The sequence below is a fragment of the Trachurus trachurus genome (assembly GCF_905171665.1).
Source record: "Trachurus trachurus genome assembly, chromosome: 21".
In the NCBI taxonomy this organism is placed as follows: domain Eukaryota; kingdom Metazoa; phylum Chordata; class Actinopteri; order Carangiformes; family Carangidae; genus Trachurus; species Trachurus trachurus.
The window spans coordinates 32,807,014-32,821,597 of NC_139899.1; the positions used below are offsets into that span (position 1 = coordinate 32,807,014).

Below are 14,584 nucleotides of genomic sequence, written 5' to 3' on the forward strand. Positions count from 1 at the left end.
CTTGAGTCTGAAGTTTCCGTATGTGTGTGTGGCGAACTGTGGTGATAAAATACATATTTTTGCTCTTTGCAGAACAAAATAAAAGATATTCAAATTAAATGTGTAGTGGAGGGCAGCTTCACTCTGCACCACGCTACATCTCTGACCTTTGTGTAGAGTCTGTGTGAATGCTGCCTGAATCCCTGTAGATCAGCTGTGACACATGGGAAGATGTGCTGGCTGATGAATCCAGGTGGACAGCATGTGATGTAGCAGCAGCAGCTGTGATGAGCCTCTGTCATGAGCCTTCATGGAGCTCACAGGTCGTCAGCATCGATGAAGGAGAAGCTGTTAGTGAAGAAAACTCCAGTCAGACCATGGTGAAGCACACTGATGTTTCCACAAGCTGACCTCCTGCTTTTAACAGCTATTTACTGGACTTTTCTTTAAAGGGATAGTTCAACATTTTGGCAAATTGGCCCATTGCCATAATCGCTATAGTCATAGCAGTAGGTTCATTACCTTTAATTGTAGGTGTAAGCTATTTTCAGTACGGCGGAGCGCAGCAGCTGGCTGCTCAGAGCTACGCTATGGAGGCTAATGGAATTTCTTGGTTTCTCTCATTAAACTCATCAAATTCAACATCCCAAAACTCCACAGCGCTTTTGTAGACAAGTTGTGACCTGCACAACCACCACGCTATGAGATAATGACGGAACGATACGAAACGGAGCCGTTTTCGAGGTAAATACAGGGTAAATACGGAGACTGCTTGCTGAAAAACTGTCCCTGAACGCAACGCGCATCAGCGGTTTTGTATGAATTTACCTCGAAAACGGCTCCGTTTCGTATCGTTCCGTCATTATCTCATAGCGTGGTGGTTGTGCAGCTCACAACTTGTCTACAAAAGCGCTGTGGAGTTTTGGGATTTTGTATTTGATGAGTTTGATGAGGGAAACCAAGAAATTCCCTTAGCCTCCATAGCGTAGCTCTGAGCAGCCTGCTGCTGCGCTCCGCTGTACTAAAAATAGCTTACACCTACAATTAAAGGTAACGAACCTACTGCTATGACTATAGCAATTATGGCAATGGGCCAATTTGCCAAAATGTTGAACTATCCCTTTAAACACTGTAAAAGCTACAGGACAGAGAAGTTCATGCCCTGACCCCTTGTGGTTGTTAGGTGGCACTGCGTTACATTGATGATAATATTAACAGGTGAGTGTTAAATGTTCACTGTTTCAGGTCTCATCAGATAAACCATCATTTATTATAATTTAAAAACACAAGTGTGTGATTTATTTTAAAACTACAAGAAAATATGACACCATTGATGTCACAATCAAGAAATTAATGAACAATTAAAAACGGTGCCTTTTTGGTTTTTGGAAATTCCTGTTCTTGTTATTTTATTTTGAAACCAGAAACCAAATTCATGTAGATGTATCTGGTTTTTAATTCTAAACCAAAGACTAGAGACAAAACTATGTGATCAATGTGTTTTTTGTTCTAAAAGAGTTTGAAGTTTTGCTGATTAAACCTCTCGTTTTTGATTTGGCAGAGACAGGAAGAACTCCAGCAGAACCACGGCTCCACAGCAAAGTGGTTTTCAACAATGAAGCTAAACGTTATCTATTAAACACTGATCTGCTAAATCCCAATAAGCACAGAATGACTGATGAGTTTATCAATACAATGTTCAGCATGAGCCTATATCCAAAAACCACTGGACCCAGCAGAATCACAGCCCATTGTGCCGCCTTAATGGGATAGTTCACCCAAAATTCAAATTTCACTCATTATCTACTCACCCTCATGTGGACTAAGAGCTGGGAGAAGTTTCAGAGTCCTCCGTGGCTTCTCTGAGTTACAGCGGGGCTCCGTGCAGCAGTATTTGTCCATATAATGGTTATGAATGGACAACACTTTTCTTCGTCCAAAAAGACACACCAAAAAACATCTAAATACCTCCATAGTGCTCGTCTGTAATGTAATGTCCCTCTTGTATTGAAGCCCCCACATGAGAAATTGTTCAGAAAAAAAAAAAAAAGTCTATGCTTTAAGGTTGTTTGTAGCGGAAGCTCCCAGTGTTGCTCTGCAGAGCTGTGAACTGGGTGTCGATGCAAATCACGCGAGATTTGGACGGACCAGGAAGAGCAGTGCTGGGAGCTTCCACTACAAACAACCTTAAAACATAGACTTATTTAATTTTTTTTTTTTGCAGCACCTTCTCTGTCAGCATGCACACATGGACATTACATGGCTAGTTTTTTTTCGGAACAATTTCTCATGTCGGGGCTTCAATACAAGAGGGACATTACAGACGAGCAGTATGGAGGTATTTGGATGTTTTTTGGTGTGTCTTTTTGGACGAAGAAAAGTGGTGTCCATTCATAACCATTATATGGACAAATACTGCTGCACGGAGCCCCGCTGTAACTCAGAGAAGGCACGGAGGACTCTGAAACTTCTCCCAGCCCTTAGTCCACATGAGGGTGAGTAGATAATGAGTGAAATTTGAATTTTGGGTGAACTATCCCTTTAACGGACCACATATTGACCAATGAGACAGAAAACAAGCCAGTGAGTGGACTATGAATCTCTGAGCTCAGTGAGCACCTACCAGTTGTTACAGTTGATGGCAGCGTAGCGGTTCAGTGCTTTCTCATGCGTCGTCGTGTAGTTTCACAGAGGACAAGGACCGTCACTGTCAGACTCCCATCAGACTTTATTTACATCTGCTAATGAAAAGAGGAGAAATAATCTCTGCATCAGGCTTCACAGTCACAGCTCAGGATGACACACACACACACACACACACACACACACTGGAACAAAATAAACTTCACAACACTCTCTGCCTGTTCAACAGTCACGCTGCTAGGATTAGCCACAAGCTAACATGAAGCTATCAAAGTTAGTGAAAAGCTTTTCCGTATCAATGAACTTGTCATGTATCTCACTCAGCATCATCACAGAACATCAGCAGTTGTTGTCTGGAGCAGATCTTCACATGTATGATTAATAAAGTCACCTTTAACCCTCAAATAGAAAGTTATATTAACGGAGCTCAGTACAAGTCAACCTACCACGACACTCCGACAGCAGACTGTTGCCTAGAAACGGGTCAACCCGCCAAGTCTGCAGGGGCTCGTTAGTGTGGCGTTTCAAAATAAGAGCTTCTAACTCATAGATCACAATAAATAAATAAATAAAAAATAGTAAGTAGTGAACGACTTCATATTGTAACAGGCAGATAAATAATAATAATAAACTAAGTGTAGTGCAGCTTCCATAATAACAGAATTACAGTTAGTGGAATTACTAACTCCTTAACTCTGTTACAGCAGCAAGTACAAGACAAAGCAGCCAGATAAATAAATAAAACACATTACAGCAGAGTGAGGACAGAGGAAAACATGAATGTGTTTAGGAATGACTTGTAAACAGTTTATAATGAAAACGATATTGACAATGTATATGGAACATTTTAAGAATATTCACATCATTATTAAACAAAAAGTGTCCAGTGAAACAACAAAGCAGCAAACTAAAGTATATAGATGGACCATGGATCATGAAGGGATTAGGAAACGCCTGTCAAAAGACAAATACACTCTACAGAGAATTTATTAAACAAAGAACTGAAGAGCCAGAAAATAAATGTAAGTATCAGAATAAGTGAACCACTACTATAAAGCTCTGTAGAAAAGAAAACTATAGGACAATATTTAATAACACCAATAACAACACTAAAGGAATATGGGATATATAAAATGTTATTATCAAAAATGGCTCAACACAATGAAGTTCCCCTCAGTATTTCATTCAGAGTGTCACAGGATGTGAAGCTATATGGACCAGGAAAGACTGGGCTCGTAATAGGAGGGTTAGGTGAGTGATAAACACAATGAGGAAATGAAGTCACAAGCTACTTTGGAGTTAACAGTATATACTTTATGAAAAATAAAGATAAAATGAAAATTCAGCACAATAACTGACTTCATGTTCCACAGTTTCTTTCTTTTTGTTCTTCACAAATGACAAATCAAATTGTTCTCTATCACATATGGTAAATGTCCACACGAGAAAAATAATAATTACAAAAATGAGTTTTAATTAATGTTGTTTGAAAGTCTTTGGGGAACAGAGACAGGACTGTTAGTACATAGTCATAACACTCTTCTCTTTATGACCATACTCAAATCACATAAAAAACACAATTAAACACAGTAGTACTCTAATACAATAGTGATTAAAGGAAAACTTCTTGTTTTTAACTGTATAGGGTTTAGTTCTATATATCAAATGGAATATTAATACAACCATAAATTATTTTCGCTTTTTTTTTTTGCCATGAAATGTGATGATTTTAGCTGTTTTCTATGAATTACAATACTTTTTCTTTTACTTTTAACCATGAAATATGATTAATTTTGATTAATCTCTTTTTAACCATTAAACAAATCCTTTAAGTTATAAAAACACAAATCAAACACTTCAATTTTTAAATTCACAACATTGCTTTTGCTCGTAATGAACATATTTAGCAGGTTCTCCGTCTATAATGCACATTATCAGTGCAAGCAATACACACACACCAACACAATACAATGAGTTCAGCATCCACACAATATATCATAGATCATAACAGGTTATCAATGCCTTAAATCTTCCTTTAATGCACAAACAATAGTAACTGTAGGTCATGTTCATGTTTCTGTGGGGACGATAAGAGCTTTCTGCTGCCTAAAATAAATGAATTTTGAGGTAAACAAACAATATTATTATATCATATATTCATATAATTAGAGCCAATCATCTACTGGGTTACAGTAACATTAAAAAGGACGACATGGATGATGTGGTTCACAGCTTTAATCAATGTTTTGTAAGTGTTGGAGGAAAACGTGGCAGAAAAACTCCCTGATCCGTTTCCATGTGAGGACTGCAATGATCTCTGATAGGAAGCCCAGCTCCATGTTCCTCACAGCAGCTGAAGAAAATGAAATAGTGGATATTGTTCACTAAAGATTGTAAAAATGTGAAGCAGTGAAACGTCTCTGAAGAATGACACTCCAGGTCATTCTCTTCTTCTTTACAGAGTTCTTCTCACTCTTTACCTCAAAGCAAATCCTCTGTTGATGTGACCATTACCCATAATCCTGTGCCTTTCCTCCTTTGCTCTGTGATGCAGGTGCAGGTTTATGACAGTAGGGGGCGCTGACGTCACATGAGGCAGAATCTCACCTGAACCTGTTGAACTACACGACACAAAGCTCTGACGTCAGGACGTTGTCGCTCTGCAGCAGCTCAGAAACAGTCAAAATGGCCGCCAGCTGTTTGTCACTGTGAACTGTTGATTATCACAGTTACACAACAAACACACACACACAAACACATGAGTGTCACATTAAGATTATATTAAACCACTGTGTGTGTGTTTGCCAGATACTTCAGGTGAGGTCAGCAACACCTTCTCACTCACCTGTGACCTCACCTGGTCATTCATAGTGAGTGTTAGCGTCATTAAAATAGGAGCAAGGCAAGGCAAGGCAAGGCATCTTTATTTATATAGCGCATTTCATACCAAGGCAACTCAATGTGCTTTACATAAAGACAAAACATTTAGAAAAAAAGAGAAGCATGAAAACAGAATAAAAACAAACACTAAAAACAGAGTTAAAAGCAAGAGTACAAATGTAAAATAAAAGAAAATAGATAAAGTTTTAAGTTCTTAAAAGAGCTCAGCTATAAGCACATGAAAAGAGAAATGTTTTTAACCTGGATTTAAAAGTGCTCAGAGTTGGGGCTGATCTCAGTTCTGCTGGTAGTTTGTTCCAGTTGTTGCAGCATCACAGCTAAATGCTACTTCACCATGTCTGGTCTGAACTCTGAGCTCCACTATCTGACCTGAGTCAGTAGATCTCAGAGCTCTACTGGGTTTAGACTCTACTAACATGTCATTCATGAGCAGTCAAACCTCAAACGGTGGAAAACGAGAAAATAGTGATGGAAGTATGACAGACAGGTAGCAAGATGGCGTCAGTGACTCACTGCAAAACCTCAACATCGCACCAAGAATCCTATGTGTCTTGTTTCTAGTCAAAACTAATCTCATCATACTTAAAATAAGACTCATCGTATTAAATAGCAGCTTGTTTTTAGACACATTTTACATCTTTCAAGCTGATTTTCGCTTGAAATAAGTAGAAAAATCTGAAAGTGGCACAAAAAACTTGCTTTCACTGGCAGATTTTTCTACTCATTTCAAGTGACAAATTGTTTGAAACAAATGAAAATGATCTAAAAACAAGTTAATTTTTTAGATGATGAGTCTTATTTTAAGTGGAAAGAGATTCGTTTTGACTAGAAATGAGACATTTTGACAAGAAATAAGACAAATATTCTTGGAAAGATTTTGAGTTTTTGCAGTGACTGCCTACGCTGACAACTGAGCTCTCCCCCTGCGACTTGAAAAACGAACAAAATACAATCGCTTTTTTACTCTGTTTTATAGTTGCTTACCTCCTCTAGTTGTTTTTAACCGCTCATAGGATTTCTAGTCACTGAATCCTGTTTTTAAGCTGCACTTTGTCCCACACTTTGATCCAACTGCGTCTGACAGCGTGGGGAAATCCCTGACAGCTGACAACCAGCGAGCTTACCGGACACCCAACCACCTCACCGGGTCCAGTATTAAGTCTCGCCTCCTCTCCCCGTCTAAACAGTCTGCTATTATACGTGCCTCTTCAACGCCGTGGACTCCGTCTGGAGGAAGTTTCACCTTTCAAAATAAAGGTGGATTAATTCTTCCTTACCTCTCTGAGGTTCTTCTATGAGAGCTCAGATCTGACTCTGTGGTTTATGTCTTCACTTCATCTCTTGCTGTGTGTATGTGGAGTTTCCATCACTCACACATTCTCCATCTCTCTGAAACCTTGGAGATCAGTCAGACTTGGTTATAGAGAGCCTAAGCAGAAGCAGAAGTGAAGCTCGCCATAGGACCTCAGTTCGGCAAAAATCTCCATGTAGGTGAACGGGAGTCAAAATTTTATTTCGTGATTGTGTCATGAGAAAAATATATGACCTTAACTTACTTAAAACATCACGTTTCATGCCAAAAAATTTGCAGTTTGTTGTAAAATGGCAACAGAAGAATGTATTTAGTGTGAAGATGCTCTACGGACTACAGATCTGGTGTCCCACAAAAAATACGTCACCAACTGAGACGGGAAGGGAAAGACGCCATGTGGTGACGTCACTACGCCACCTGGGGCCTCATTTATCATCGTGGATACACCTTTTTTCACGCCATTTTCCCCTCGTTTTGTGCGTACGCACTTTTCTCCGCCAAATTTGGGATCTATCAAGCCAAAACCTGACGGGGAAAAGTGCGGATATTTACACCCATTTTGAACCTGGCGTACCGTGATTTACACCTGTTTTGAGGAAGAGGAGGAATTGGCGACACCGTTGCTGAGTCAGAGAACTGCAGTGTGAGAGGGAGAGAGGAGCGGAGTACATTTAGAAGAGCACAGTAGGATTTTTTGAAGTAATTGTGGTAGTGGTGGACCGTTGATGCTGGCAATCCAACCCGCTCTATAATAACACTAGGCTTTATGTTCATCGATGAACAGAGCGGATTGAGGATTTTGCTTTTTTGATTAGGCTATGTGTGACGTCCTACAAGGATCAAACCATCCAAGTTTAAAAACACATCGGCAGCAGCGCACACTGATCTGCAGCTACTGAGACTGTTATTAATCTGTCACCTGAGTTAACGAGGTGCACGTGTGTTTGGAGCTGACGAGAGGAGAGAATAAAGAGCGAGACAACGCGGCTCTGAGGAGGAACTGTGAATGGGAAATGACCCAAACTGAGTCCAGTAGAGCTGTAACTGTGTAGTGGAAAGGCCTGCAAAGTAATGGTAACTATCGTCCTGTTTCCTACATTGTTTTAACATCTAGGTAAAAAGAAAAAAAAAAAAAAAAGCTCCTCCTTGAACCGCCACCTTACCGTGGTGGAGGGGTTTGAGCACCCGAATGATCCTAGGAGCTATGTTGTCCGGGGCTTAATGCCCCTGGTAGAGTCTCCCAAGGCAAACAGGTCCTAGGTGACGGGTCAGACTAAGAGCGGTTCCAAGCCCCTATGAAAAGGAAAACATCAAGGAAGTGTACGTCGCCCGGACTGGCGTTACCGGGGCCCCACCCTGGAGCCAGGCCTGGGGTCGGGGCTCGCAGGCGAGCGTCTGGTGGCCGGGTCTTGGCCCACGGGACCCGGCCGGGCGCAGCCCGAACGAGCAACGTGGGCCCGCCCTCCCGTAGGCCCACCACCCGCGGGAGGGTTCATAAGGGGCAGGTGCCATGCGATTTGGGTGGCAGCCGTGGGCGGGGGCCCCGGCGACCCAATCCCTGGACAACGACTCTGGCTTTAGGGACATGGAATGTCACCTCGCTGGGGGGGAAAGAGCCTGAGCTCGTGCGGGAGGCTGAGAGGTATCGACTAGAGATAGTCGGGCTCACCTCCACGCACAGCCTGGGCTCTGGAACCCAACTCCTTGAGAGAGGTTGGACTCTCTTCCACTCTGGAGTTGCCCATGGTGAGAGGCGGCGAGCTGGTGTGGGCTTGCTCATAGCTCCCCAGCTCAGCCGCCATGTGTTGGAGTTCTCCCCACTTAACGAGAGGGTCGCTTCCCTGCGCCTTCGGGTCGGGGATAGATCTCTCACTGTCGTTTCGGCCTACGGGCCGAACGGCAGTGCAGAGTACCCGGCCTTCCTGGAGGCCCTGGGAGGGGTGCTGGAAAGTGCCCCAACTGGGGACTCCATCGTTCTGTTGGGGGACTTCAACACTCACGTGGGCAGCGACAGTGTTACCTGGAGAGGTGTGATTGGGAGGAACGGCCTCCCCGATCTGAACCCGAGCGGTGTTTTGTTATTGGACTTCTGTGCTAGCCACAGTCTGTCCATAACAAACACCATGTTCGAGCATAAGGGTGTCCATCAGTGCACGTGGCACCAGGACACCCTAGGCCGGAGGTCAATGATCGACTTTGTAGTCGTGTCATCTGACCTCCGGCTGTATGTCTTGGACACTCGGGTGAAGAGAGGGGCTGAGCTGTCAACTGATCACCACCTGGTGGTGAGTTGGATCCGCTGGCAGGGGAGGAAGCTGGTCAGACCTGGAAGACCCAAGCGTATCGTGAGGGTCTGCTGGGAACGTCTGGCAGAATCCCCTGTCAGGGAGGTCTTCAACTCCCACCTCCGGGAGAGCTTTGACCGGATTCCGAGGGAGGCCGGAGACATTGAGTCTGAATGGACCATGTTCTCCGCTTCCATTGTTGACGCGGCCGTCCGGAGCTGTGGCCGTAAGGTCTCCGGCGCCTGTCGTGGCGGCAATCCCCGAACCCGGTGGTGGACACCAGAAGTAAGGGATGCCGTCAAGCTGAAAAAGGAGTCCTACCGAGCCTGGCTAGCTCGGGGGACCCCCGAGGCAGCTGACGGGTACCGGCAGGCCAAGCGGACGGCAGCCCGGGCGGTCACGGAAGCAAAAACTCGGGTCTGGGAAAAGTTCGGGGAGGCCATGGAGGAGGACTACCGGTCAGCCTCGAGGAAATTCTGGCAAACCATTCGGCGCCTCAGGAGGGGGAAGCAGTGCTCCGCCAACACTGTTTACAGTGGAGGAGGGGAGCTGTTGACCTCGACTGGGGACATCGTCGGGCGGTGGAAGGAATACTTCGAGGACCTCCTCAATCCCACTGATACGCCTTCCGTCGAGGAAGCAGAGGCTGAGGACTCAGAGGTTGATTCATTCATCACCCAAGCTGAAGTCACTGAGGTAGTCCGGAAGCTCCTCAGTGGCAAGGCACCGGGGGTGGATGAAATCCGCCCTGAGTACCTCAAGTCTCTGGATGTTGCGGGGCTGTCGTGGCTGACACGCCTATGCAGCATCGCGTGGCAGTCGGGGACAGTGCCTCTGGACTGGCAGACCGGGGTGGTGGTCCCTCTCTTCAAAAAGGGGGACCGGAGAGTGTGTTCCAACTACCGGGGGATCACACTCCTCAGCCTCCCGGGGAAAGTCTATTCCAGGGTGCTGGAGAGGAGAATTCGGCCGATAGTCGAACCTCGGATTCAGGAGGAACAATGCGGTTTTCGCCCTGGCCGTGGAACGCTGGACCAGCTCTACACCCTCCGCAGGGTGCTCGAGGGTGCATGGGAGTTTGCCCAACCACTCCACATGTGTTTTGTGGACTTGGAGAAGGCTTTCGACCGTGTCCCACGTGGCATCCTGTGGGAAGTGCTCCGAGAGTATGGGGTCGGAGGCCCTCTGCTGAGGACTGTACGGTCCCTGTATGACCGGAGCAGGAGCTTGGTTCGCATTGCCGGCAGTAAGTCAGACCTGTTCCCGGTGCGTGTTGGACTCCGGCAGGGCTGCCCTTTGTCACCGGTTCTGTTCATTATTTTTATGGACAGAATTTCTAGGCGCAGCCAAGTGCCGGAGGGGGTACGGTTCGGGAGCCACTTGATTTCATCTCTGCTTTTTGCAGATGATGTGGTCTTGTTGGCTCCCTCGAGCCAGGACCTTCAGCATGCACTGGGGCGGTTTGCAGCCGAGTGTGAAGCAGCTGGGATGAGAATCAGCACCTCTAAGTCCGAGGCCATGGTTCTCGACCGGAAAAAGGTGGCTTGCACCCTCCAGGTCGGGGGAGAGTTCCTGCCTCAGGTGGAGGAGTTTAAGTATCTTGGGGTCTTGTTCACGAGTGAGGGGAGAACGGAGCGCGAGATCGACAGGCAGATCGGTGCGGCGGCCGCAGTAATGCGGTCATTGTATCGGTCCGTCGTGGTGAAGAAGGAGCTGAGCCGAAAGGCAAAGCTCTCGATTTACCGGTCGATCTACGTTCCCACCCTCACCTATGGTCATGAACTCTGGGTCATGACCGAAAGAACGGGATCCCGGATACAAGCGGCCGAAATGAGTTTCCTCCGCAGGGTGGCGGGGCGCTCTCTTAGAGATAGGGTGAGGAGCTCTGTCACCCGGGAGGAGCTCGGAGTAGAGCCGCTGCTCCTCCACATCGAGAGGAGCCAGTTGAGGTGGCTCGGGCACCTGTATAGGATGCCCCCTGGACGCCTCCCTCGTGAGGTGTTCCGGGCATGTCCCGACGGGAGGAGGCCCCGAGGAAGACCCAGGACACGCTGGAGTGACTACGTCACTCGGCTGGCCTGGGAACGCCTTGGGGTCCCCCCGGAAGAGCTGGAGGAAGTGTCCGGGGAGAGGGAAGTCTGGGGATCCCTGCTCCGACTGCTGCCCCCGCGACCCGGACTCGGATAAGCGGCGGACAATGGATGGAAAAAAAAAAAAGATTTTCTGGGATAAACGGGCAGATTACATAAGATTCTTCTTCTTTCTGCTCCCTTTTGTTGAGATGTGGGAGGTTTTTGTTTTTATTGTAGGGGAGAGTGGGGCAATGTGAGACACCGGGTAATGTGAGACACCCCCTATATCTAGAAAACGGAACATATTTATGGTCATCTGACCATTATGTTTTCAAGCCCCTTCCATTTCCCCATGGCTATGTAGGAGAGGAACTCATGATGCTGTGGAAAACATGTTTTTTTCACAAAAATATGATTTTTGCATGTAAAAGTAAATTTTCTTGGTGTCAACTTAATCAACTGTTGTGCCAAAGCAAATTGATTCAGGTAGAAAAACTTATATGATACATGATGATGAACTACCAACACATAAAACCATGTGATGATGCTGGCTGAAAATTAGCCTGAATTTCTAAGAGAGGTCGTTTTTTCTAAAATGGGGGTGTTGGGGTAAAGTGAGACAAATGCTGCGGGGTAAAGTGAGACCATGGATGTATTATAATATATCCAAGAGTGAGACACTGTGAGCACACCATACACAAAGATTTACACTAGAATCTCGTCCCCCAAGCCAGAAATCTTGCGTGATCAATGATCTGTAGCCACACTGCTTTGTTATGCTAGGTGCTCTCAGTCAGCTTGTTTATTTATTGGTTAATTAACTCAATTTTAGTCACATTCCACTTTGTCGGCTCCCTCCACACACAAGAGGACTTTTGATCAAAATGGTCACGATTGTCGGGTCCTACAATCTGACCTCCAGACTATCTAACAGGTTCTATCTGTCATTTGAATGTTAATTAAAACATTTTGTGTTGTATTTGATTTTGTTCTTGAGTCACTTTGCGTTGAGAAAACAAAAGTGCTTAATTGACCAATCCCCGTGATTCTGTTACTAGCCCGACATTAGTTCTGGGGAGTGTGGTTGTCAAGCTAGCTGTCAGGACTCTAACTGTTACAACATGTGTTGTTATGGTAGTTTCAGAGTGGAAAAAGTAAGTGGATCAGTTTAGCCCATTGATTTTTCTAGTTTGTCTCAGTTTACCCCTGAGCTGGGGTAAAGTGAGACACGAGACCACTTTTTTTGAACAATCATATTTTCACTGTCCTTCATCCTAAATACATTCTGATAATTTCCATTGCTAGGCAACATCCTGAATTAATGGGAAATGTGTAAATTTTACTGATAAATCATTTTAGCTCGCTTAGAGGGGAGCAAATGTAAAAAGTGTCTCACTTTACCCCACTCTCCCCTAGCTTATTAAAATGCAAGATCATTTTTCTGACTGAGTTATTGCCCGTGTATCTGCTTTCGGAGAAGCGGAGAAGTTCCGCTTCTTTCCCCCGTCCTCCGCCCGTTGTCTCCGTTGTCACTTTGTTGTCACAAAAGTTGCTGCGCCACAGAGCGCACATGGCTAATTAAATATGCACGTGCTGACCATATATAGTTGTATATAGGCGTTCCGGGGGCGGAGTAAGAGGTGTGTTCACTTGTGCACCATTCTTGAGTCCTGTGTGATTTATTGCGGAGAGTTGTGCGTATGCACAGTTTGATTGATCTGAAAAAGGTGTAAATATTTAGGGTGTACGCCATTTTCGTCTTTTCGCCGTACGCAAATATTTAGTAGCAGTTTTACACCCTCTTTGATAAATGAGGCCCCTGGAGTCTTTCTGGTTACGGATTCTAAGGAGTTTTATTTTACAATAGTTTTACAACAAACTGCTGATTTCTCTTCATGAAACGTGATGTTTTAAACAGGTAGAGGTTGTATTTTTTTCTCATGGCACAATTCAATCGGACCATGAAATAAAACTTTGACTCCCGTTCACTTACATGGAGGTTTTTTGCGAATTGAGTTCCCATGGCAACGTTACTTACTGCTTCCGCTGAGGCTCTCTATTTCACTTCAGTGGTTTCCTCCTGATGTATCTACTTGTATTAAACCCCCTGCTGGACCATAAGTGACATCACAACACTATTATAGCTGTTAGACTACCAACAACTGTTTATAATAATAATTATCACCTGATTCATTCAAAGTTCTCCACTGAGTGTTTCATGTCAGTGACAGATAATTGTCATAGTATCTGGTTCAGTTCACCTTTATGTTAATGTTGTGTGTGATAAATGTTCTTTGTTCACTTTGGATTTTATTTCTTGGAGCAAAGTCCAGCGAAGCAGGTTAATTAATCCAGATAAGATAACATCATGATGAACAGGTGAGTCACAGTTCAAAGTGTTAAAGTTGACCTTTGACCCAGCGGTTGTGTGGCAGTTTATTTCCCCGTGTGAAGGTAAGGTGAACAGTCTGAATGTTTTCCTCGTTAACACCTGTCGTTACCTGAGTTCTCTGCCCTTCAACTTGTCGTTGTGTTGTTGTTGTGTTATTATAATGTTATAATGTTATTATAATTACTCCATGTTGTGTGGATGTTGTGGGTAGAAGCGCTGGAATAAGAGCAGAAGCTGTTACTGCCTATATCACTGATCAATACTGACAGTTTCTTTATTGATGATTGATTTTCCAGTGTTGATCAATGTTCAGCATCAGGTTCTTCACAGTAACTGAGTACAGTACAGTTGTGAGGTACTTGTACTCTCCCTGAGTATTTCCTTGTTGTGCTACTTCCTGCTTGTACTGCAGCTCATGTACCTGACAGGTGAAGCTGCTGGTCACTTTGCAGCTGCAGGTTGTAGATTAAAAACTCCTGATGAGCTCAGAAACACACGATTAAAGATGAAACCACAGCATGTTTGTCCTGTGACTCTGTAGGTTACATCAGCTCACTGACTCATTAGAATCTATTAGAAGAGGAGCAGCTGGACACTGTCTCTGTGTCCTCATCATTCATGTCTGTGGTTACACACAGCAAACACTCTGGGTTATTGATTATTGGACACAAATCATTAATATTGTTGTGGAGAATGTTTTAGAGCTGCAACAGTTGTTCAATCAACATTTTTCAAGCAGAAATTTTAAATTTTCAGCCTCAAAAACTTTAGATTTCCTTATTTTCTCTGTTTGATTTGACTGTAAACTGAATATTTTTGTCTCTTTGATTGTTGCTGTGACAAAATGAGACATTTGAAGACGTGGCCTCAGACTGAGAGGAACTTGAACGCATCATTTGTCTGTATTTTGTGACATTTGATGGAGCAGACGATGAATGGATGGACAGAGACAATTAGTGGCAGTGGCAGCTGGAGAGTGTTTTTCTCTCTTTGAATTTCC

General features: G+C 44.4%; 1 protein-coding gene across 1 annotated transcript in view; it reads left to right on the forward strand.

The window, feature by feature from the left end:
• Window positions 1–14,584, forward strand: part of LOC311004127 (uncharacterized protein) — a gene marked incomplete at its 3' end in the record, with an annotated part of 309,814 nt that overhangs the window by 162,352 nt on the left and 132,878 nt on the right.